The 27,500-nt window shown below is 36.6% G+C and overlaps 1 protein-coding gene across 1 annotated transcript in view; it reads left to right on the plus strand.

The window, feature by feature from the left end:
• Nucleotides 1-27,500, plus strand: part of LOC144959161 (uncharacterized) — a 140,753-nt gene that overhangs the window by 67,138 nt on the left and 46,115 nt on the right. Inside the window, exon 2 of the mRNA XM_078891679.1 lies at nt 9,425-9,527. The gene's annotated coding sequence lies outside the window, so the exon portion shown is untranslated. The remainder of the gene's footprint in view (nt 1-9,424; nt 9,528-27,500) is intronic.

Raw genomic sequence — 27,500 nt, forward strand, 5'->3', positions numbered from 1 at the left:
GTAACCATGAACTTTTATAGTCTGGTTCATACAGTTTAGTGAGAAGTTCTCATAAACGTGGATGGCAAAACAATAACAAAGACCTGAGTGACGTCATCTTCGTTCTATCTATAGATGAGTGGACAGCTCAGCAAGTTGTCGTCGGTGGTGCTCAAAGAAACAAGTGATTCTATTTGTTGAACTCACGATTTGTTTAATTTTGTGGTCGTCGACTTGTCCTTTGACGTAACTTTTTAATCAGTGTTGGGCTGTGAGTTTACAGAAATACGATCAGGCTTTTGGTTTACGGAGGCTACGGTCATGCGTTGAGTTCGTTTGGATACCGTCTGTTGGTGGGCTGTGAGTTTACAGAGGCTACGATCAGGCTTTTGGTTTACGGAGGCTACGGTCAGGCGTAGAGTTCGTTTGGATACAGTCTGTTGGTGGGCTTTGAGCATGTGTCATAAATTTCCTTATTTTGTCGACCATCGCCTCCAATCGGTACTTTTATGTCTGGGCGGAAATTGAATCTAATGTCAAAATAATCAGACAGGAGATAAGTATTGAATATTAATTATCCCAACCCTCCCAATTTAAAACCATATCGCTTCTTAGTAATAATGTAATCGTTGAATAATGCTTCTAATCCGTTGGATAAAAAAAATTCAACGATTGCTGAATATTTTCACTCATTTTATTGGCTTGAATACAGGTTGAAAAGACTGATGATTGGCCATCTAAAATAATATTTTGGTGCGTATGAATACAAATTGTTTTTAATTGGGTCAAAAGTTTCATACTAGTACTACAGACGAAGAAAAACATTTTTGAGAATGGCGAATCATTTTGAAAGGATCGACATTGAGGATATTTTGAGTAATTTTTTCACTGAGAAAAATGCTTCAAAACAAGATTACGGAACAGTAAAGCCCAAAAATATTCTCAGATCGGAAAGAAAACAGAAACGTTGAGTAAATCGATCTAGTTCAGCTGTTCAAGAAATTCGTCAGCAACAGTCCAACGAAGTCCAGAGATCCTGATTGGCAATTGTATTTGACGTGTATCTTCTGCTCCCACCCCCACCCCGCAAAAAATTACCGGTCACAAAAGCACATCGAGCTATAATAATGAATTGATTTGACATAATAAGTTAGGTTCTATTCTATGCGGGAATTCAAAAACCAACTTACCGTCATGTCAAGTCTACAATGACAACCATACAATCACAGTCACACTACTTCAAAACATCTAGAACGAATCATTCAAAGCTCACCTTTACATAACTGCACCTTTAAATTTTCTTGAATGTTATCAACAATCCACGGCTCCGAAAGCAATCGAAAAGCAACAAAATCCAACGAATAAACGCAGCAAACAAGGAAACCGCCTTGCAACAACACACCTGCAAAGATGTGTGTAGTGTGTCCCTGAACTGTAATGTTTGATCTAATTCAAAAGGAATCTGCGTTTAATGTTGGAGTCTTTCAATAAGATTCGATAGTCTGATCTCACGTCCTCCCAGCAACCAGCAGCTTGGTTCTAAACAAAGAAAATTGGTACCTTTTATTCCTCATGCAGACAAGAGCTATTTCACATTACATTATGTGGTCAGAATGTATAAAACTCAAAACAGACAAGTATTTCATAAGGGCGGTGATGGAGATAATGGCGTCCACCATTGTTAACTGAAAACCTGACACTGGCCAAAAATGACGTCAAAAGACAAATCTTTGGCCACAAATGAAACCAAACCGTGAGTTGTAGTAAATAGTTCAACCAATGGAATCACGACTTGTTTCCTTGAGCAATTCTAACGACAACCAACTAGGCTGTGCAAAAACCTAGAAAATGACGTCAAACTATAAGTCCTAGTAAGTTCTAGTGTCAGGCTAAAAGTTTTTGTTCAGATCGCTTAGAACCAGTTACTATGCGTCATTACGAGGGGAGTTACGTCACCACTGTTGAACCCTTTCAATTCATCAAAGGAAACGCTTTACTTCTTTTCTGTGAAAATTATTTTTTCTTTATTTTGAAAATTAATCAAATTGTCTTATCTAGTAATAAGCAATATTTTAATCAAGTCGATATCTTGCAAGGGAAGGTCGGTTGAGGGGCTGGCGAACGGCGAAAAAAGGGAATTCCAAGCGTTGTCTGATATGTCTTGATATAAGCCAATCTTTTCCTGAATAAATGTTCACTACAGACAACGTGAATTCATTGCAAAATAATGCTTTTTACAACTTAATGATTATGAAGTATATAAGGAAATTACTTTGAGGGGTGGAATAAGGGTCTTCTTTCACGGGTTTGGATTGATTAAATTCGTCTTTTTATAGCGGAATAACTCACTGGCAAGCTCGTGAGTTACTTGCCGTGATAAAAATAACTCATTCAATAACCCCCCCCCCAAAAAAAAAAAATAACAAAAGAATATATATATATATATATATATATATATATATATATATATATATATATATAAATATATATATATATATAGTTAGTTACATAAAAGCTCAAGTTCTTTTTTTTTTGGGTTAAATGTATTTATATTCCTGGACAGTGCACAAACTCATCTTTTAAAAATTGACTACGAATTAATTCAATGAAACATTATCTGATTTCTTTTCCTCTCAAATATATTATCACGGAATTCCAAAAAAATATTTGTTGTGAAAGAGTGGAAGGGTTATGGATGGCTGTGTGGCCGCTGGGTTTGTGTGTATATTGGAGAACCAGCAAAAGTACTTTCTATCAAATCTCATCTCTTTGTGACTAGAATTTACAGAACAAATTTCAGATAAAGGGCAAATATTGTTAGGAAATTATGGAATTCAATAGTATTAAAAACCTAAAACTTTGGGATCCTGAAGGCTACAAAAATATTTCACCAAGATGTGCCTAACGCAAATTTCTTTTTTAAAATAATAAAAAAAAAAAAACAACAACAAAAAACAACGTAATGATTTTAAGGAGGTGGTGTAAAAATGTCATTTATCTTTTTTTAAAAAAAATGCTTTTAGGTGATTGCCGCCCAAGTAGAGCTTAGCAACCCGAGGCGTAATAAGACTAGGAAATTGACCATGTGACGTCCTTATCCAATAAGAACGCTGTAATAGATTAAAGGGCAGTAACTCCATCGTCTTTAAGCCCGGGGTCATTTGCATATGACGGGGTCAAACATCCCTCCACAGAGTCTTAGGCAAGGGGGTTGTGAGTGGATTAAAGGAGAGAGGCTGGCATTGTGAGTAAAATGAGGAGAAAATGGGGAGAGGGAAACTTTGGGGGGGGGGGGGGGGGGTAAAGTGGAATTGGTTTTAAATCGAACTAATCTATTGATTTTGAATCTTAAGGATATTACGTTTGAGAAAAACAAAGACAAGTATAAAAGGACTGATGAGTGTCACATTTTTTATATTGCTCCATCCAATTCTGAAATTCATCTTATACTCAGTTTTAATAAGTTTATTTCCACTCATGAAACAAACAACGTGGTGGTTTAAAGATTTTAAAAGAAATATTGAGACATTTAATAACTTATCCGAACCAGCGACCACCTGATCTCTAGCCCTTCGGTCTTGTGCCATGACGTAGAAGTTAGACGTCTTTTGTAGTTGTTCCAGGTGACTATAAAGTGTGTTACTGATGCTTGGATTTGGTGGGAGGAATATGCATCTCAGGTCTTCAAGAGGTTGACATTCAAGCAAGTGGTGTGTTACTGTTTCATTGGGGTGTTGACATAGGGGGCAGGAAGGGGATGTGTCTTTTGTAATTTTGCTTAAATGGTTGTTGAGCGGTATGTGTTGTGTTCTTAGTTGAAAGATGATGCTTTGCTGGTGTCTTCTGAGCTTATTTAGGCAATCAGTCTTTACAGGAGTGGTCACATGGGAAAACATACATCGACCCGTGCTGCTCATTGCCCAACTGTTCATACATTCTTCTCTCTTATTTGCTTTGATAATTTGTTTTGCTGTGTTTAAGGATACTGGATTTAAAATAGTATTACAGACTATCAGGGGTGTAATACTTTTTACATTTTTTTCTGTATATGCAACATTGACAGTATTGCTAAGTATAGCTGAGTCAGTCGGTTTAAAAGAAGAAGAAGAAGAAGAAGAAGAAGAAGAAGAAGAAGAAGAAGAAGAAGAAGAAGAAGAGGAGGAGGAGGTTGTAAAAGTGTTGATCCGAGTCTGGCTAGTCTGTCTGCATTGTCATTTCCTGGTATATTTGAATGTCCCGGTATCCACTGGAGAGATAAGTCTACTCTGTGTGTTGTAAGGAATTCATCTAGTTGAGATCTTAAACTATTGAAGGTTGAGGAGAGTTTATCTAAATCTAGAGCTTGGAGAACCGATTTGGAGTCTGTGAAGATGACAGTGTTTTGAAGTTTTGAAGGGTTTAGCTGGAAAACAGAAGAGAGGTGTCGCAGTGAGACTTCTATTGCAACTGCCTCTGCCTCGTAGTTTGAGCAGGAGCTTCCGCAAGAATTGTGGATTTTATCACAATGGTGCTCAAACTATTGGTATGTTATGACGTAAACCAAACAGCAAATTCTTCACCGTATTCGTGCACCGTCGCAAACCCGCCCGGAAGCCTCGTGACAACAACTAGATCCTCTGCGGTTTCGGGTTATTTCCCACATCGCTACATGTTGGACAGATGGAAAGTCCCCATTGATGAAGGGATTTTGCCGTGAGGCAGGTTCTCGACCGAAGCCGATTCGCTACCACCCAGTGTTCCTCTTACTGGTGGAAAAATGGCGAAAGAGACTTCATAATTTAGGGCAATGCATTATTTAGCTACTTAGTCATCTCGCAACTAAATGTACCTAAATATAATATTATTTACGCACCCGTATATTATTAATTGATATCAGTGTTTTACGTGGCTTGTTCCTTTTAAAAAAAAATTCCTTCTCTTTTGCAAGTCATTGACAGAAAACATTACTTGCTAACTCAAGGATAGGACGATTGTCTATCTCACAGTCATATCAAACAGCTGTGACCCAACCATAGTCAAATGTTTTTTAAAAGATAGTTTAAATAAAACAAAATAAAAGCCCCCCCCCAAAAAAAAAAAAAAAAAAAAAAAAGAACAGAAAAAAAAGAAGGTATATCATGTGATGAAATATGGTGGCCATCTATTCCCAAATCGCACACAGAATATTATTGTATTATTACATGGACTATTACTGTAATAATGAAAATAAATGGCTGCGTCTTATCTCAACGACAATCGCTGATTTGTTATCTCTGTTTATTTTCCATCAAATCCAATTTAATCTAAATGCACTGCCAAAATCTGCCGTACTCTGGCAAAACAGTTATTTTATTAATTTTAATCAGAAAATTTCTAAACCAAAAATCGATCAATTAAGACGACTCGCAACATCTTCAAAATTATCAAAATATCTCAAATACGAGATATCTTTAATGAAATATTATTGAAAAGTTTTGTGAAGCTGGGTTTTTTTTTTTGTTAATCGGTTGATATCTGCAGTTAAAAAGTTGTTTTTTTTTTAAATCTAAATGTTAAAAAATGTATTTTGTCAAATTTTCTGGCTTAATTACTCAATGGTTTGACTTTCTTTTTGTTTGTTTGGATTAGGCTTGAAATTCAAACATGACTGTATTATTATGCTAATGGCTTTCGGTTTCAGCAATACGACAATGTAATTTGTCCAAATACTGTTCAAAATGCTCATTTATATTGCACATTTTCAGTTTTAGCATGTCTCTGGATAGACTAGAACTTGAAGCGACTATTTTTATTTATTTATTTATTTATTATTTTTTTTTTGGGGGGGGGGGGGGTCGTGGATAGCTCAAACGGTAGAGTCACGATCTCCCCGGCCAAGCGGAGTTGTACATTTATATTGCACATTTTCAGTTTTATCATGTCGCTGGATAGACTAGAGATTGAAGCGACTTTTTTCTTTTGGGTCGCGGATAGCTCATACGGTAGAGTCACGATCTCCCCGGTCAGACGGAGTTGTCTACCAGTAAGGTCGCGGGTTCGAGCTACCCATCATCGCCGCGAAGTTTTTATTCTCTGTTATCTTCTGGGACTTTCCTACTCACTTCAGTTCTTGTTATTATCGTTATCGCGGAGCACCGCGACGTTCCACGTCTCTGAGGCGGGCAATATAATATCACCATTCTATTTGATTTTATACAGTTTTTGTTGTCTGTAAGGCGTCATTTTTTGTGTAATAATGTGGCCGAAAACGCAATTATGTACTTGATTTGACATTGTTGTCTTGGACAATATTTTGTAATGTTATGGGACGACTTGCACTTATTTGTGGGCTGATAACCTAATAATTCCTTATGGGATTTATTGGTGTAATGGAAATCTAAAAAATAAAAAATAAATGACGCAAAATATATTGTTCATCACAACAATGTTAAACTAAACTATGCCCATTCGTGATTTCGGATGTCAGACTTGAATATATGTATGTACACGTCGACTTGAGAGTATTTCCAATACAACAATGAGCCCATAACATTTTGGGTTATCAGATTTACAAATATTTAAAAAAAAAAACTTTTATAAAGAGCATTATCCAATAAATGTGCTAAAAGCGCTTTACAAGGGGTCCCTGACCAACAGCAACAATAAACATATAGGACGGGACATGACTTTAAAAAAAACGTTTTCTCCTGCCAAATCAGTTATCTGCAATGATCAGAACGAAATATTTTTTATTCACCACTAACTCTCTGCTTAATGACCTGAACGTTCGATTCTCGATTATTTGTTCGAGTCCGTAAAACTCCGTATTGCAAACAGAAGCGAATATTCGGACGCAGTCCGAGAGTGTCTGTTGGAAGGAAGTCCTGCAGTCAAGCGACATTGAGACACGTAAAGGAGCGAAAGCACTCCCAGGCCAAATGAAGACCAATTTAGACCAATCAAACATCATGATTGAGATCTGTGGGAGTTGGCGTTGGCGTCCATTTTCTTTTTCTTTATGGAATGTGCTCGTTCCTTACAATATTGATATTCATATAAAGCTGAAGACACACTCGTTAGGGGCTACATTGTGTCAATGCTCAGAGCATTTGGCCATTCAGCAAACACCTCGGGTACATTCAATTCCACCCCCCCCCCACCTCCATCTGGGGAGTTTAAGAAGAAAACTCGAGACAATTCACTGAGCTCAGGCTCAGTGTCGACAAATGTCAATCATTTAGAAGGACGAAATTGTCGTCACTCAGCTCTTTGTTATTGTTTTTAGCTAGCTATCGATAGTATGCGTTTGGATAAGAAGCTCATAACATTGCCACCCGGAAGTATAACGGAACAACAACAAAACTGTGTGTATCAATGATCGTTTATAGTCGGGTTAAAACAGTTCAGTGAGCATTACTCATAAACGCGGATGGCAAAAAACAATAACAACGACATGAGTGACGTCATCTTCGAACTATCTATATCTATGAGTGCTTATCATTAAATTCTATCAATCAAACGTTCAATGGTACACATAGTTTTCTGTGTTGGTATATTATATCCGGCGGATGTTGTGAGTTTACTTTAACTAATCGCACAGGATCAATTGAATATTTTATAAGGTACTAAAAAAATTTGCATAAAGAGTTATACGGTAAGAATATTCATATAAAAACTGGATATTATTGTTTCAAACTATACCAAAAATAAAACAAAAGAAAAAAAAAAGGAACAAGAAAATAAAAAGAGCAAAAATACCCCTCCCCATCACAAACACACACACACACACACACACACACACACACACACACACAGAAAGAGTATCCCAATAAAATTTCAACCTTACTAATTGCTGCATATTAATGTTCGAGTAATCGAATCGAATGCACAATTATCTTTTTTGTTGGTTGTCACATTTACAAAGTATCACAATTATTAAACCAATTATACTATGGTAATTTATCAAATCGATATATTAAACGATATTATATATATTTTTCATTATGTTCATAAGAACAATGAGATATCGATTAGATTTTATTTAACCGAAATTACAACTCGTTTGTAATATCGAGTACAAGAGTTTCTGGAGATTACTATGATAGTCGTGCAATTTCATAAACGAGTCGACGTTACGACATTGATTGTCACTAATAATGTATTTAGCATTTAAAGGACAATGAACAAACCTATAATAATGGCTTTCATGTTTGCCAACTTGAACATTTTTTTTTCTGGAAACATCTGTCTTCCACAATCAGAATTTCTTCGTTGTTCTTTTTCTTGATCTTCTTGTTCTTGTTCTTGTTCTTCTTGTTCTTGTTCTTGTTCTTGTCCTTGTTGTTGTTGTTGTTGTTGTTGTTGTTGTTGTTGTTGTTGTTGTTCTTCTTCTTCTTCTTCTTCTTCTTCTTCTTCTTCTTCTTCTTCTTTTTTTTTAAACTTGTATTTTCGTTCTACGTGATTCTTAAAATTCCATTTCAAGTATTTTAACTTAAAAAAAAATTGAGTCACCTAAAGTAAAGGGCCTTTTTTTTGAGAGTTTTGAAAAGAATTGAAAAAAAAATTAACGTGACAAATTAATGAGCAACCATTGGTGTAAAGATTTGACACAGTTTGTTTTAAACAGTGCCAGACACAGCAAGAACAAAATTATAAGAAAAAAAAAATCATCTAAAAAAACAAACTCCCCAGTTTTCCTTCACAGGGAATCGAGTCTCAAACCTACTGATTACCGGTAATCAGAAGGAATCAGAGGTCCTTGGTTCGATTCCTAGTCGAGAAAGACCAATTTTTTGGGATGTTTTTTCTTTCTTGTAGTGTAGTTTTCTTTCTTCTTTTGTCTGGCACTGTTTCAAAAACACTGTGTCAGATCTTGAAAAGATTTAAACAACTGCGGTAGAGACTGCCATGCAAGGATCGTGCTGTTAAGCCACACCCGTCTCTGCTCTCAACAAGACTGATGAGACCAAAGTCATACAGGGCGCAAACCATCTTTTCTTGAGACGTAAAGATGCCTACTATATATGCTGCTATGTGGTCTAGTGGTATGACACTCGCTTTCGGATCGGAAGGTCCTGGGTTCGAGCCTCGCTCGGCGCATAGTTGAGTCCTTGGAAAAGGCTCTTTACTCACATTCTCTCACCGTATTCGGGTGTAAAATGAGTACCTGGCCGTTAACAGCATTGTCTTTGTCCGAAAAATTGTAATATCGCCTAACAGGCGGCATGTCCCGTCCTTCATGTTAAATGTTGCTGTTGACCAGGGACCCCCTGTAAAGCGCTTTGAGCACATTTAGTGGATATTGCGCTATATAAAAGCTCAATTTATTGTTTTAAATTTTAATATATATATATATCACTTTCACTTCCCGTGAGAGCGAATGCTCGAAACAATATTGTCATAATTATACTTGAAATATTTTATAAATAGCTACGTTTATCATAAAGTTGATCACTATTATTCCATGTTTTCTTTTATAATTCCACAGAGAACCCTAACCCGAGAAGTCTGATAATATATATTCGAAACAGCTGTCTGTACTACAAGCAAGACGACTTCCAAGAGTCAAGACATTTTGGATCTCCTTCGAGGTAAGAGATTCTAGAACATTCTGAAAGTAGTCGCTATTTTAAGGGACCAAAGTCTCACTTACGATATTTATTTCTGGACACGTTTGAGGTCATTCTAAGCGTAACCTTTGTACGCTTATAGATAGAATGAAGTTGACGTCACTCGGGTCTTTGTTATTGCTTTTTGTCATCCGCGTTTATGACTATTTCTCACTAAACTGTATTAACGAGACTATAAACGTTCAAGGTTACACATAGCTTTGTGTGCTGGTCCATTATACTTCCGGATGGCAATGCTGTGAGCTTCTTAGCCAAGCGAATACTATCGATAGCTTGACAAGGACAAAAAAGACAAAAGAAAAATCGTGAATTGTATTCGATAGGTCAACCGATAGGATCATTTGTTACAAATGACGACTCACTGGGCGTTGTTCACTTACCTGATATTACAATAATATTATAAGTCCTAGTGTCATACCTAAGCCATCGTTAACCGATAGACCGTTCGGATCGTAGCCATCGTTATATTATAGCCTGATACTACAACAAAAAGGACTGGCAGTTTGACGTCATTATTTGGTTTTTGCACAGCCTACGGAGTTGTCGTCAGTAGAGCTCATGGAAACAAGTCATTTCATTGGTTGAACTATTGAAAACAACTCACGATTTGTTTTCTTTTGTGGCAAAAGACTGGCATTTTGACGTCATTTTTTGGTTCAACCAATGAAATAACTTGTTTCCTTGATCTCTACTAACGACAACTCACTAGACGCTACACAAACCTAAAAATGACGTCAAACTGCCAGTCCTAGAGGGTTCTAGGCTATATGTTAACGGCGCTGTCCAAACATAAAAAAACTGATGTCAAACTATAAGTCCTATTGGGTCCCAGCGTGGCCTTCGTTAAGTTATGGCCTGATACTGACCAAAAAATGACGTCAAAATGCCAGTCTTTTGCCACAAAAAGTCTGGATAATACAGTTAAGTGAGAATTACTCATAAACGTGGATGGCAAAAAAAAACAACAACAAAAAAAAAACAATAATAAAGACTCGATTGACGTCAACTTCATTCTATCTATAGTTTGCGCTTGACTAAGAAGCCCACAACATTGCCATCCGGACCAACACACAAAACTAAATGTAATAATGAACGTTTAAAGTCTGGTTAATACCGACTGAAAAATACTCATAAACGCGGATGGCAACAAACAATAACAAACACCCAAGTGACGTAAACTTCGAACTATCTATAAACCTTCAAGGTTACACATAGTTTTGTGTGTTGGTCCGTTTTACTTCCGGATGGCAATGTTGTGAGCTTGTTAGCCAAGCGCGTACTATCTATTGACATGTCGTATGACAGCCTAAAGTACCTGTCCTGCAGCAGCAAAGATTTGGATCGGTTATGACAAGGCAATGAGTAGGTTTGCTTTGTTCCGTTTCTTTTCTGCTCTACAAAGTCAAGTCATCAAAAGTTAATATAAATTTTTTAAAAATGAAAAAAGAAAAGAAAAGACATAGTTTTTTTAAACCCATAAAAAAAAATTCACGTCTAGACAAAATAAAAACAAAAACAAAAAACAAAATTAAAAAAAAACAAATAAAAAAACACACAAACAACAAACAGAAAGATGGCTAAACAACAACAACAACAACAACAAACAACAACAACAACAACAACAACAACAACAATAGCGACGACAACTCAGACAACAACAACGACAACAACAACAACAATAAGAAAACAATACACATTGTATAGATAGCATGCGCTTGGCTACGAAGCTCACAACATTGTCATCCGGAATTATAACGGTCCAACACACAAAACTATGTGTTACCTCGAACGTTTATAGTCTTGTTAATAGATAGAACGCGCTTGGCCAAGGAGTTCACAACATTGCCATCCGGAAGTATAGCGGACCAACACACAAACTCTGTGTAACCATGAAGTTTTATAGTCTGGTTAATACAGTTTAGTGAGAACAACTCACAAACGCGGATGGCAAGAACAATAACAAAGGCCTGAGTGACGTCATCTTCGAACTATCTATACAGTTAAGTGAGTAGTACTCATAAACACGGATGGCAAAAAGTGATAACAAAGACCCGAGTGACGTCAAATTCAGACTATCTATTACCCTACCTGATATAATTGTAGAACTATGAGGTCTTGTGTTTTTAATTCATTCGCATTAGGACCGGTAGGTATGCGGCTATGTGGTCAAGTGGGATGACACTCGCTTTCGGGTCGGAAGGTCCTGGGTTCGAGCCTCGCTCGGGCGCATAGTCGATTCCTTGAAAAAGGCTCTTGACTCACATTCTCTCACCGTACTCTTGTGTAAAATGAGTACTTGGCCTTTAACAGTGTTGTCTCTGTCCAAATAAATTGTAATATCGCCTAATTGGCTTCATGTCTTGTTCTAATGTTACGTGTTGGTCAGAGACCATTTGTTAAGCGCTTTGAGCACATTTAGTGGATATTGCTCTATATAAAAGCTCACGTTTTTTTGTTGTTTTTTTTTTATCTGGTTGGAGTTCCGCTCTGGTCGGAGCAAAATTGAGTTCTTCGAAAAAACAAAACAAAACAACTCTCTTTTTTCACCACACTCAGGTTGAAATGGTGTCGATAAATTATATTGTGATATGCCTCGCAGGAGTCGTCTTGTCTAGTCTGATTCACTTGCTAAGCGTTACTGTTACTATGAGAACGTTTGTAAAGCGCTTTGAGCACATTAAGTGGATTAGGCTTCAATAGTCGTGAAGTCACTTCCCTCGTAATGATGTATAGTAACTTAGTAACGGGTTCTAAACTATCGAAACAATGGCGGACGCCCTTATGAAATACTTCTCCGACGAACATAATAGTGTATCCAGAGGACAAAAACATCAATCTGATCATGTTTTGACTTTTATACATTCTGATCACATGACATGTGAGAAAGTTCTGGCCAGCATGAAGAATAATAAGCACCGATTTTCTTTGTTTAGAACCAAGCTGCTCGTTGCTGGGCGGACGTGACATCAGACTATTGAATCCTATTACAGATGACTTAAGAATTGTGGTTGTACATGTATTTGTGGTTAAAATAGTTGTGACATAGTGACAATATTATTCATACAGATATCAATTAATTAGAAAACAAAACAAAACACAAATACACATCGCTAAGGATTTGTTGTCAATTGAAAATTTATCAATTATTAGTTTACAACGGGAAAATATGACATGCGATGTTGAGAAGGGAATAAATAAATACATAGGGAATGAGATTAGCGGAAGAGTATCGTCCCTTGATTGGACGTCACCCATAGTCTGTGACGTCACCGGAGGAAAAATTATTAGAGAGAGAACGACATGTTGGTTGTGCGCATGCGTCTCTAGTCCTCGCTTCCGGTGAAAGAGGCTTGAGACACTTTAAAACCAAATTGACGTTCTCCCTGTAAGGTGACGACCAATCAAGGGACGCAACTCTTCCGCTAATCTCATTCCCTATTCCCTGTATTCATTCCTAAGGGATATTTCTATAATTAGAATCAACACACGTAAGCATAATATTTATTATTCTGAGATTAATAAAGTAAAGTTAGATAATTATTATTTGGTTTATCGTTTCCAGGATAATTTTCATTTGATTTAGAATGTATAAATAGAGGATATACGATGTTTTACCGCGTGTCACTGTTGTGAAATTATAGGGTAATATTCCGATGTAACGTTTTTGGTTTATCTTTTTGTTCCTGGTAATAAAGTGTCCGCTTGGTTACATTGAACCGATTTTCAACAATGGATTTCGTCGTATCGGCAACAGAGTGATGATGATGATGATGATGATGAGGATGATGATGATAATAATAATGATAATAATAATAATATTACTATCATCATCATCATCATCATCATCATCATCATCATCATCATCATCATCATCATCATCATCATCATTATCATTATCATCATCATCCTCACCATCATCATCATCACCATCATCATCATCATCATCATCATCATCATCATCATCATCATCATCATCATCATCATCATCATCATCATCATCATCATCATCATCATCATCATCATCATCATCATCATCATCATCATCATCATCATCACTCTGTTGCCAATACGACGAAATCCATGTTGAAAATCGGTTCAATGTAACCAAGCGCACAATTTATTACCAGGAACAAAAAGATAAACCAAAAACGTTACATCGGAATATTACCCTATCATAATAATAATAATAATAATAATAATAATAATAATAATAATAATAATAATAATAATAATAATAATAATAATAATAATAATAATAATAATAATAATAATAATAATAATAATAATGACTACGTCAACGATGATCTTGGTCTTGATTTTGGTTGTGATGGTGGTGTTAGTTGTAGTTTCAATATTCCACATGTACGTAACCTCTTTCCCTACAAGACCCAGCCCCTGCCCCACCCCTGGCTCTGTCCTTCACTGACCTGCTCCAACATTAACTCATAGCCGGTCAGAATGCCCCAGGCTGGGGATGCCCAATGAAGCGTGACGAATTCCGGTCAGAGTTATTGGGGCTCTTATGCTCATCTCCGTCCATTAGGGTTGGCCGGTAATAGGGAATTTACCGGATATACTTAGCAACAGAGGGAGAGAGAGAGAGAGAGAGAGAGAGAGAGAGAGAGAGAGAGAGAGAGAGAGAGAGGAGGAGAGGAGAGAGATTGAGAGAGAAGAAGGGGGGAGAGGGGACGCCGAGAGAGATGGGGAGAGGAAGAAAGATGAGAGAGAAGAGAGGAACCCGAGAGGGGGGGGAGAGAAAAGAGGAATGAGAGAAAGAGAGAGGGGACAGGTCACAGCAAGACAGAGAGAGAGAGAGAGAGTGGACAGAGACACGAGACAGAAAATACACAGAGAGAGAGAGAGTAAGTGGGAGAGACAGAGAGAGAAAGATAGAGAGAAAAAGAGAGAGAAAGAGAGAAAGAGAGATAGAGAGGAACACAGAGAGATAGAGAGAGTGGCAGAGAGATAGTGACTGAGAGAGAGAGAGTGACAGAGAGAGAGAGTATGTGAGTGTGTGTGAGAGATAGATAGATAGATAGATAGATAGAGAGAGCGAGAGAGAGAGAGAGAGAGAGAGAGAGAGAGAGAGAGAGAGAGAGGGGGGGAGTGGATAGCTTTGCCCATTATATAACAAATTTATATAAAGGTTCTATCTTTACACGACTATATCACCGACACCTCTATACGACCGTTTAACAAAGTGTCAAGGATTGTCCCAATATCCCAATTTATTTTGCCCAGATACTGAATAACCACTTCGTTAATTTCAGTTTCATTGTTGTAATGGACAACGATTCTATTTAACCAAAATGTTCTATTTCACAATAATACTTTTTGCTTCAAATACATAGACTCTACATGACTGAGCATTCATAACATGCCAATTATAGGAATGGATATTTTGTGGGGATTTTTGTTGTTTTTTTTATTTGTTTTTTTTTTGTTGTTGTTGTTGTTGCTTTTATCTGTTTTTTCCCCTCTTAAATGTCTTTATATTAAAAAAATATATACTATGTGTGCCCCCATCATATTGTTACTTATGTCCCGATAGTTGGTAGAGCATTCGCTTCACAAGCAAAAGGGACGGAGATCGATCCCGGGTACAGTCGAGATTATTTTCTGACCCCCCCCCCCCCACACACACACACACCTCCCTCCTGTCTACCCAGCAGTGATTGAGTAGCTGGGTTTGTTTGATCTGGCTGAAGTACTTTGCGATTTACTAGTGTCCAGTTTTTTTTCTTGTAATTTTCTTACTTGCTTTGTCTGGCACCTTTCATAGACACTTGTTCAGATCTTTATCCAACGATTACGTTCTCAACCTAAAGCGATCGACGAATGACGTGAAAGAAAACGAAGATCTGTCCTTAGACTCGGGGGACATTATATTTTCGTTTTCTTCCACGTCGTTTGTCGATCGTTGTAGGTTGGGTACGTAACTCTCAAATCTAACACACCTTTCTACCCTATCTATCACTGCTGGTTGGACAAGATGGCGCGGTCGTGGGCAGGGTTGCCAGATTAATTTCAGGCATTCTGCCAACTGGATTTAAAAAATCTGCCAAATACCACAAAAATCGGTCAAACCGTACTATTTATAGTACCCCCTTTGAAAAGTCATCAGTTTTGTTAACCAAAAAAAATCTCAAGGCGATGTCATAATTTTTTTTTTCATTTCACTAGTTCAATCACTAGTACACAAAAATTGCCATGGAAAACGACGGTTTCAACATCGGTCAGTTTGGTTGTGTAGCGAGTGTTCTATCTACTTACTAATCAAAATGTTGCTGCTTGAAACTCGAAAAAACAAATACAATAGGAGATGGACAGCTTTTTGATGATAACCCCAGCTATAAATTTAAAAAAACGGACCTTTTATATAGAGCAATATCCACTTAATGTACTCAAAGCGCTTTACAAGGGGTTCCTGACCAACAGAAACACGTAACAAATAGAACGAAATATGACGCCTGTTAGGCGATATTACAATTTTTTTCTAACAGAGATAGCTCTGTCAACAGTACTCATTTTACACCTGAGTACGGTGAGATAATGTGAGTAAAGAGCCTTTTCCAAGGACTCAACTATGCGTCGAGCGGGGCACGAACCCAGGATCTTCCGATCCGAAAGCGAGTGGCATACCACAAGACCACATGTCTACTAACGGGATGATCAAAATGTTGCTGCTTGAAGCTTGAAGAAACAAATAACAATATATAGGAGATGGACAGCTTTTTTATGATAACCCCAGTTAGGAATAAGTCTAAATCAAGTCATTTCAAACCAGTAATATATAGATAGTATGCGCTTGGCTAAGAAGCTCACAACATTGCCATCCGGAAGTATAAGGGACCAACACACAAACATATGTGTAACCTTGAATGTTTATAGTCTGGTTAATACAGTTTAGTGAGAATTACTCATAAACATGGATGGCAAAAAAAAAAACAAAACAAAACAAAACAAAAAAAAAAAAACAATACCAAAGACCTGAGTGACGTCATCTTCGTTCTATCTATAAAAAGGGGCCTTGTGGTAAAAATTGATAAAGCTGTCGACTGAGAGAACGTTATTCAGATTTGATTCCTTCATTAATCGACTTTTTTTCCTACATGAACTTCAGTCACTGGGTAGCTCTATCTAACTTAGCTGCAGCTGAAAGTATGTTGGGAGATAAATAAGTGTCCCAATAGTAACATTTTAGACACACATAATCTGGGATAATCTTCGGCTCCATTTGACCTCACAAATCCATTGTATTACTTTAAGCTTCTTGCTACTAGTATAATATATAAAACCATTATTGTGGACAATAAATTGACTTCAAAGTATAGTTTTAGACAGAATGAGGCTGGGGATCAAAGGATTTAATTATTTTACACGTTTGATTATATTGGTGACAGTTCAACCATTCTCGGCCAAAACACATTTTTGAAAATTTGGTTTGGTTTTACTTTTTAAGATTTAAAATATAAATCCGAAAGATTAAGATGATTCCTAACTTGCCAAGGAGTCCCTCTCCTTACCACCCATAGGAAAATCGTCACATTCGTTACGATGTAGCCAACATTTTTCTCTTTCTGATTTCTTTTCTACATCATAATATTTGAACAGAAATGTTTGCTATAGTTTAAGTATATTAACACTGTGTTGAAGAGCCCGTTTAGCAGCAAAAATATGGATAGCAAGAACGAACAGCACTTTGGGTCTGAATGACATATATATATTTTTGTATAGGTTGGGTGTGAAGTTTTGGGAACAATCCGGAAAATGGCCAGTAAGGAGAGAGTTTAATCCAAGACTTCTTTTGAAGACACGCAAACCTGACAAACTTGAGCATTTATATAAGACAATGTCCACTAAACGTGCTCAAAGCGCTTTACAAGGGGTTCCAAGCCAACAGCAAAGAGACATGATGCATGATAGGCGGTATTACAATTTTTTTTTCCGACAGAGATAAAGCTGTTTACGACCAGCTAGTCATTATAGGTACACCAGAGTACGGTGAGAGAATGTGAGTAAAGAGCCTTATTCAATGACTCAACTACTATGCGCCGCTAAGAGCGGGACTCGAACCCTGGTCCTTCCGATCCGAAGGCGAGTGTCCTACCACTAGACCACACATTTAGAACTGCTTGACATTTAAAAAAAATATCTTTATCTAACTATTTATTAACCCTCTCCTTACCACCTAAATCAAAATCGTCACACTTGTGACGACACGCAATAAAATTTTTCTTTTTCAGATTTATTTTGTACATCACAATGATCTTTGTTTAATTAATAAGAACATAAAGTTGTTTTGTAGACAGATTGTTTGAGTTTTTTAAAAAAATCAATTTTTCGCAGGGTAAGCCTACCAATTTGGGAAAATACTGAAAATGGTCGGTAAGGAGAGAGTTAAGTAAAATATTTCTGGCGAAATAAAATGGTAACAAAAATGTGTTTTGTCAGTTATCTGGAGTGCTCTATCTCAATGGTAGGATCAAATTTGTTACTTGTGATCAGGTAACCGTAACTAACTGCAACCACCACAACTGACCTTTATAAAGACAAATCACTTATTCGCACTACACAGCCGGCATCAATAAATTTGCTGTCAGATGCGTCGGTTTGATGATGGCAACCAAATCAGCCAGGCCACTAACATGTTTGTGTGTGTGTCATTCATTATACGGCTATAATATAGTCTTGTGGCATGACACTCGCTTTCGGATCGGAAGGTCCTGGCTGGGTTCAAGCCTCGCTCGGCGCATAGTTGAGTCCTGTGAAAAGGCTCTTTATATTTACTCACATTCTCTCATCGTACTCGGGTGTAAAATGAGAACATGGAAGTTTGCAGTGTTGTCTGTGTCGGAAATAAAAAGTAATATCGCCTAACAGTCGTCATGTCTCGTTCTTATGTTACATGTTGTGTTATGTTTTCACATTGTTGTTTAGTTGTTTATTTCTTCGGGGCTTCAGGCAACAACATTTTATTTGCCATTATACTGACGATATTTAACCAGATTGATTTAAAAAATAGACGATGGATTTCAACACAGGCTTAGCTTTGAACTGACATAAGTCGATTAAAAAGAAAACAGCTAGTGGCGAAAAAGTTATCACCAATTATATGAAAAGCTAATGATAGATTAGACTCACGTACATAAGATTTATGAGTAGGCTCGCAGTCTTACATTACTATTTTCAATAATGATATATTGTTGTGCACTGACATAACACCTTTTTTTTTTTTAAAATGGCCAGAAAAACTTTTGCTTTCCAGTTTGATAGAAGAAGACGATTCTTAACTTGAAAAAGTATTTTAACTCTGAGAATTCTAAGCATGATTCTTCTAGAAAAAAAAAGCTTTACAGAAATCCCGTGATTGAGACTTTTGGACAATCTGTAGATTTGTGAAATATTATTTTTTCTGGGCATTAAAAAAAAGTGTTTTACTAGGTTTTTTTTATATTTCGAGTCATCAAGTACACGCAGAACACTTACGGTATTAAAAAAAAGAAAACATTATTTTAAAATTTTGGCCCGAAAACTCATGTCGATCGATTGAAATGATCCTCGTCGGGACATCCTAGGTTTAAGAGTGTGCGGCTATGTGGTCTAGTGGTATGACACTCGCTTTCGGATCGAAAGGTCCTGGGTTCGAGCCTCGCGCTCGGCACATAGTTGAGTCCTTGGAAAAGGCTCTTTACTCACATTCTCTCACCGTACTCAGGTGTAAAATGAGTACCTGGCCGGTAACAGCGTTGTCTTTGTCCGAAAAATTGTAATATCGCCTAACAGGCGTAATGTCCCGTGCTACATGTTAAATGTTGCTGTTGACCAGGGACCCCCTGTAAAGCGCTTTGAGCACGTTTAGTGGATATTGCGCTATATAAAAGCTCAATTAAAGAGTCTTTACAAGATGAGGGTCATTTTAATCGATTGATATTTGAAGGACAAGTTTTTCAGAGCAGGACAATATAATACAATACTGTTGCTTTTATGACGCATCAACACAAAAAATGCATCACTTTTGAGTTGTTTTGAGGAACTATGGAGGGCTTGAATTTTAATTGATTCATATACTATTGATACTGAACAGTAATTTAAAAAAAAAAAAAACAACAACAAAACAACAACAACAACCAACCCCCCCCCCCCCAAAAAAAAAAAAAAAAAAACAAAAACAAAAAAAAACAAACAAACAACTAAGCCGTTTGGTGTATCTCTGACAGATTTGGGGAGAGAATTCCAAACTTTAGGACCTGAATCCTAAAATGATTTGCCAATAATACGGGTTCTCTCCACTTATAAAATTGAATAAAGATATATAAAATACTTTCTGGCCAAAATGAATATATGCGTTTTGTCTGTGTAGAACGATGTTTTCAAATGAGTTTTCTGGAAGATTTAATATGGACAATAATCTTGCCTATTATGAAAAATAGCAATTTTTTAAAATTTTGGCCACAAATCCGCCCTCGATCAATTAAAAACACCCTCATATTTTCAAAAACTCTCAAACTACAGACTTCAAGGAAGATAGAATCAAGGAAGTCCTAGGTTTGAGAGTTTTTTTTGTGTGTTTTTATTTTGGTGAAGGTGAGGGATATTTTAATCGCTCGATTTTTGAATGACGAATTTTCTGGATAAAATTTTAAGAATGCGTTTTTTCAGAGCACGCCGGAATCAGTGACATTAGCTCGATTACCAATTGTCACAGTTGTTTTGTGTGTCAATGAAGTGGTTTCTGGTATTTCCCCATTGTGTTACATGTAGGACTATGTTTTTACAAAGAGAGAAAAGGAAAGAGAGAAAAAGCCCTCTGGCAGTTTAGCTCAGTTTGAATCATATTATGGTGTCAATTTGTAAGGCTGGAATCGTTTTGAACAAAGTCCTTTTGTCCAATTATCTCAGTTGGTGGAAAACTTGCCTCACGCACAAAGAGACTGGTACAGATCCCGATGGAACGTATTTCCGACCCCTTCGTCCATACAGCTATAGGGGTGATTGGGTAGCTTGGGTCTGTCAGATATGGCGGGAAATGCTTTGCGATGGTATAGCGTCCAATTCAAAGGGTGGCAATTGAGAGATACTGCCAATTCAAAATTATATCAAATCAGAATTAATACTTGGGCCTGAAGTCCCTGAAGAACTAAGTGGCTCTGTAGTATGACTCTCACCTTCGGTCCGTTAGGTCCCTGGTTCGACTCCCATCCTTGAGCTTCGCAAAGTTGCCTTTGGATAATGCTCTTTACTCATGTTCTCTTACCTAACTCAGGTGAAAACGAGTACCTGGTCAGTGACAACTTTGCAGCACAAATGTCATTTCTCATTTTACATGTACAATATCGCTTTTGGCTTAGGATCCCGTGTATAACACTTTGAGCTCGTTTAGCGAATATCATTACCTTTTATAAAAGCTAAATATTTTTTTCTTTATTTTAAATTCAGCTACCCCCCCCCCCCCCATCCATTTGATACCGGACTAAATATGAATATGACTCCTGTTTAGTGAAGATTACGTTTTATAAAAGCTCAATCTTTTTTTCTTTCTTTCATCTTCAATTAAGCCCATTCCCTTAAAATTAATTAAAGTTAATTTTTTTCCTGACAAGGACAACACCGTTACAGGCCAGGTTCTCATTTTAAACACATGACTATGAACTTCTATCACACATTTTCAAACAAATTCAAGGCACAAAATAAAACAAAAAACAAAACAAAAAAGCCCTAAAAAACTACAAGATTTTTCGTGCTGCATCAACATTAAAAAACTAAATCTATTCTTTAAAAAAGATAGATTGTGGTGTAATATTGTTCCATACAGCCCATGTTAAATTTTTGCCAACGAGTACAGAATTACTGGCAAATCTAAAAATTCTAATAATACTTTTTACTGATTAATATACAAGTTAAGTAACTTGCAAACCGTTTTTAAAAATCAATTGTAATTCTATCATCCGGTAATTCAAATGGTTAAATATAATATAATATGCTATGGAAAAAATGATCGTTCCTTAATTTGAGATTGGCCTTAGGAATCGCCATCTGAATAATAATAATAATAATAATAATAATAATAATAATAATAATAATAATAATAATAATAATAATAATAATAATAATAATAATAATATAATAATAATAATAATAATAAATAATAATAATAATAAAAATAATAATAATAATAGTAATGATAATAATAATAATAAATGGCATTTATATATAGCGCTTTACCCCTTTGTCACAAGCTTTACAGTGATATAAAACAAAATATAATACAGTAAGACAAGTTTGATGGAAAAGTGATACAAATTCAATTTAACAACAACAGAATATGACAATAGTATTGCAACAATATGACGTAAAAAGATAAAACTTTAATCGAGATTTGAAAGTTGTCAACGAATCCGAGCATCTCACGTGTGATAGGAGAGAGTTCCATAAATGGGGTGCCGAAAATTGAAAAGATTGTTCACCTATTTTACGCAATGGCTTAGGTTTGACAAGGATTGATTGGTTATTGCTTGACCTCAAGTTTCTATTGGGGACATATAACTTTAGAAGGTCTTTAATATAGGAGGGACTGTTGGTGCTCAAGGATTTGCAGACAACATTACAAATCTTATAGGCAACTCTTTTTTCCACAGGAAGCCAATGTAACTCACGGAGAAGAAGAGTTGCTGCAGGGTATTTTTGGCTATTGCGCACAATGAGTCTGGCTGCGTTATTTTGAGCAACCTGAAGTTTACTCATTTTGTCTTTAGGTAAATTCGCCCAAAGGGAGTTGCAATAGTCCAAATTAGATAAAACAAGGGAATTGATTAAAAGTTCTGCTATATGCTTCGGTATTAAATGACGAATTTTGCTTATTCTTTTCATTTCTATGCCTAAATAGATTGTATGGTGTTATTCACGTGGCTTGTCATGGAAAGATCTTCATCAATGCCGACGCCATGGGTTTTTGCTTTATTTGAACATTCTATTGTGCTATTTCCGTGAGTGATAGGTAATTTATTTGCCCGTTTAAGGATACTCATTAAAATCTCAGTTTTACTATCATTTAATTTTACCATGTTATGGTACATCCAAGATTTAATCTCATTAAAACAGCTCGAAATTCGTTGTATTAAGAAATGTAAATTACTTAGGGGTACTGAATCATAAATTTTCGTATCATCTGCATAAACATGATAACTCAGATTGAATCTGGATATGATACTAGAAAGGGGCTGCTTATATACAGTAAAAAGGACAGGGCCATGACAGAGCCTTGTGGCACTCCAAAGTTTAGTAAAAACTTGTTCTGACTGAACACAATTCACCACAACAGTCTGCCATCGATCCTGTAAATATGATGTAAACCATTTCAGGGCAATTCCTTTTACGCCGAACGTATTTTCTAGTCTTCTTAACAAAATGTCATGGTCAATAAAGTCAGATACAGCTGAAAGATCTAAAAGGCATAATACATTAATGTTGTTAGCATTGGCATTACATAACAAGTCATTAAAGATTTTAAGAAGCGCCGTTTCAGCACTATGTTGCTGTTTGTAGGCTGACTGAAAGGGTTATTCCAAACTGTTGTTTTTTTTATAGATGAGATGATAATTGTGTCAGTACTACCTTCTCCAAAAGTTTTGACAAAAAAGTAAATTTGATACAGGACGATAATTTTTTAATATATTGTGGTTCAGTGATGGTGTCTTCAGAAGTGGTTTGACGAGGGCACTATTAAAGCACTATGGAACTTCGCCAGTCAGTATGGATGTATTTATGATTGATGTATTGGATGGTAATAATGTATCGATAGAGCTGGCCAAAAGTTGTGCTGGTAAGTTGTGCGGCTATGTGGTCTAGTGGTATGACACTCGCTTTCGGATCGGAAGGTCCTGGGTTCGAGCCTCGCTCGACGCATAGTTGAGTCCTTGGAAAAGACTCTTTACTCACATTCTCTCACCGTACTCAGGTGTAAAATGAGTACCTGGCCGTTAACAGCGTTGTCTTTGTCCGAAAAATTGTAATATCGCCTAACTGGCGTCATGTCTCGTCCTACATGCTAAATGTTGCTGTTGACCAGGGACCCCTTGTAAAGCGCTTTGAGCACGTTAAATGGATATTGCGCTATATAAAAGCTCAATATTTAATAAGGAAGGGATCAAGGTCGCAGGAGTTAATGGGGGCTTTTTTTTATCAAATCTTTTATAAAACTAGATGAAACTGTTGTTGGTGGGTTTGTGTGGGGGCGGGGTGGACGACTAGTTGTCACCATTGGAATGTTTCCGTTTGCCTCCCCTAGGCCTGTTCATATTAATATTGTAATAAACCGGATCAGTTGAGTTCAAATCACTGTTAGAATGTGACATTGTTTCCTTTGTAAACCGCATCGGTTACCACCTCGGGGCCTGTTGTAAAATTCAGATGTTGAATAAAAATGTTCACAATTTTTAAAATAATGGTGGTGGTAAATCACGGCTAAAAATAAGGTGAACAATGCTTGTAAGAGAGCGGCGGCCATTAAGTGACTGTAAAACTCTTTTAAAACTTGAAGTTTCTATGATAAAATACAGTATTATTATATAGTAGTCCTTTCTTAAGAATTGATAAAAGTATGGTTTGACAACAACAACGAAGTAAAAATGTCCAGGTATCAACATATAGAAATCACATAAAAATGTAAAATACACCACAGCACTGAACGACACGTCTTGCCTTTTTAGGCGTGTTTACAAAAAATCTGAAGATTCTGTTGCCAGATTCATTTGCGCGCAACGACACACTGTATTACCAATTTGATTCTATCGTTGATGGCTCAAAAGGTTCGTCTCGATTTATATTAATTTGCACAAAACAGTAGTATACTAATTGAAATAGACGAGTGCCAATTCGTATTCGCAATAGCCTTTATCTCCCCCCCCCCCCACCCCCCAAATGGTTCAGGTTCTCAACTAGTCATTGAAAATAAATGCAACTTATACTGAGATATTGGTGATTAATAACAGTCCCAATGGTAAAGTCGAATCTTTCATGTGTGTTGGTGATTTATTGATATAAAGAGGGAAACAAAGAGAGAGAGAGAGAGAGAGAGAGAGAGAGAGAAAGAGAGCGAGAGAGAGGGGGAGAAAGAGAGCGAGAGAGAGAGAGAGAGAGATGCAGAGATACAGAGATCATAATGACTTTTTTGCCAAAATATGACAATAATACGATACTTCAAATGTAATTCTGCGGTATTCTGTAATATAAACGACGTATTTCTAAATTCTGACCACATAATTTGGTCTTCAAATATCGATGGATTAAAATGACCCTCACCATGTCAAATGCTCTCTGTCAAATGAAAGTCTCTGACAAAATGAGAGTCATTTTATTCAATCGCTATTTGAAGGACATACTTTCAGGTCAAAATCTTGATTACGTGATTTTTCAGAACACGATAGAGTTGTGGAGAAGGTTTCAGGGATATATTCTTTGATATATCGATGGAGCGATTCTTGAAGGACACAGTTTATTCTCGAACACACGCTGATAAGGCAATTATTAAGGACCATGTAGCTTTATTCCAGATTTATTAATAGATAGAATTGAAGGAACAAAGCCTAGATTGTCAAAAATTTATGAAAATATTTTGTGAATATCCGTATAAACATTATTTGATGTTCTTTTTATAACAAAAACTGGTTATTAATATGTTTTTTTTAAATTAATAAAATCTGTTATTCTGTAATGCGATACAGGCAAAATTGCATTTAATTCTCTGGCTTAACGCCTAGAGCTTTGGAAGTCGGTAATCCTTATAAAGATTATTTAATGTTCATTGAGAACAACCCCCATCCCCAATCAAACAAATAAACAAACAACAAACAAAACAAAACAATAAGGGGTCTTAAATATGATTTTTTATAATCTAATTTGTTCTTCTGTAATGCGGTTCAAACAAAATGGCATTTGATTTACTGGCTTTACGCCTTGCGCTTTAAAGGCCGTCAAGCTTCACGCAATTTTTGAAAAGAATCTTTGATGTTTCACCTTCTCATTGATGTGGGTTATTTAAACCTCTCATGGTTGATCGAGGAGTCATGATCGCTCTGTCATCCATTTGTTTTCCCTTTCCACGTTGCTCTCTGTTCTGGTTTCGGATTGAGATTACTTGACTTTTTCCTTGGGATCCTTAACTGAGAGGGGAGCAGTAAAATGTATAGTTATTTTAATTTTACTTGTGAATCATCTCTCCTTTATGTATCATTATAGTTTTTAGTTTTGACTTTATTTATATTTTAATAAATATAATATAGATAATATATTATTATAATATTTTGTAATCAGCGGGATCATTTTCTTGTGGCTGGTCGGGACTTCCACTTATTTACTTATTTAATCCTCATTAAGCCACGGGGCACATAACACATCCACTAAAGACTCCCATTTCTGTCTGTCAGCTGCATAGACATCAATGTTGTTCCAGAGTAGACAATCTTCTTCAAGCTCTTTATTCATAGTTTCTTTGGGCCTGCCTCTTCGTCTTTGCCGCAGCCGTCCAGCGGAGTAGCCTAATACTATTCTTGGCAGAACAGTTGCCTCGATTTGGCAACATATCTTAGGTATCTCCACCTGCGTCTCTTTATAGTTGTAGTTATATGCCGTTTCTGTTTTCATTGACTAACTGTCGATTCAACGATGACCCACATCCACCGCGTCTCGGTTAATCCGCCAGGCCGTAGATGAATTAACTGCACGTCTAAACGGGCCTTTAGAGTTTCACTTCAAATTTGGTCAGACCAAAATATTCATAAGATTAAACTCAAGCACGTGTTTTGAAACGATTCCAAATGAGACTTTCAAGTTTTATAAAATAAACCGCCTTGTTAGATTGCTCATGTATTTACTTATCTTTCCTATTTGAACGAATCTCCTTTGTCTTAGACGAAAGGGTTAACGCAAAGTTACACAAGTAAAAAAAATCGAAATAGAAGAAATGATTTTCTCATTAATCTACTTTGAGCAACTTTATTATAAGATTTTGTGTCCAGATGGCTCAGTTGGTAGAGCACTCACTTCACACGCAAAAGGATCGAGATTGGTCCAGGGTGATCTCGAGATATTTATCTGATCTCCCCTCCACCCCATTCCCACCCAGCTGGGTCAGTTAGATCTGGCTGAAAGTACATTGCAATAGACACGTGTCCCATCCATAGGCTAACAAGCCATTGGTTGTCTGTTTCACGCTATTAAAACATGGGCAAAGATTATCCGGCTCCATGGGCCTAAAATGAAGATTTGACTCAGGAGTTGTCTTAAATTGATATAATAATAATAATAATAATAATAATAATAATAATAATAATAATAATAATAATAATAATAATAATAATAATAAAGTGTTCTTTTATAGCGCTAAATAAACCGAAGCCTCAAAGCGTTTTACAATATACTTGTCAAACCATAAACACATCCAAACAGACACACACAACAGTCGCACACACTAACTATGCAAGTTTTAAAAAATTTAATTGACATTCAACAAAATTGAATCAAAAAATAAAACGTATAATTTACTCATCAAGAAGAAAATGCCTAGGATAAACATTTCTGGAAAAGATGACTCTTTAGTTTTTTTCTTAAAATTTTCTACGCTGCCCGAGAGCTTTACTGACAAAGGAAGCGAGTACCAAATAGTAGGTCCTGCTTTATAAAAAGATCTATCACCGAAATCAGTAAGCCGTGTTTTTGGAACTTTTAGTAGCTGGATCTCCAATGACCTAAGCTGGCGAATTGGGGAGTAGGAGATCACAAGAGTTCTTGAATGTAGCTCAGAGATCGGGAATTTAGTGCGTTGAAAGAAAAAAGGGCAATTTTGTATTCGATTCTGGCTCGAACGGGCAGCCAGTGTAGTGTTCTGAGCATAGTTTTTACATTTGTTTTCTCGTGTCGACTAATGCCCAGAACCAT

This window comes from Berghia stephanieae, chromosome 13, assembly GCF_034508935.2.
Source record: "Berghia stephanieae isolate SIO BIC M18660-M18661 chromosome 13, UCSD_Bste_1.3, whole genome shotgun sequence".
In the NCBI taxonomy this organism is placed as follows: Eukaryota; Metazoa; Mollusca; class Gastropoda; order Nudibranchia; family Aeolidiidae; genus Berghia; species Berghia stephanieae.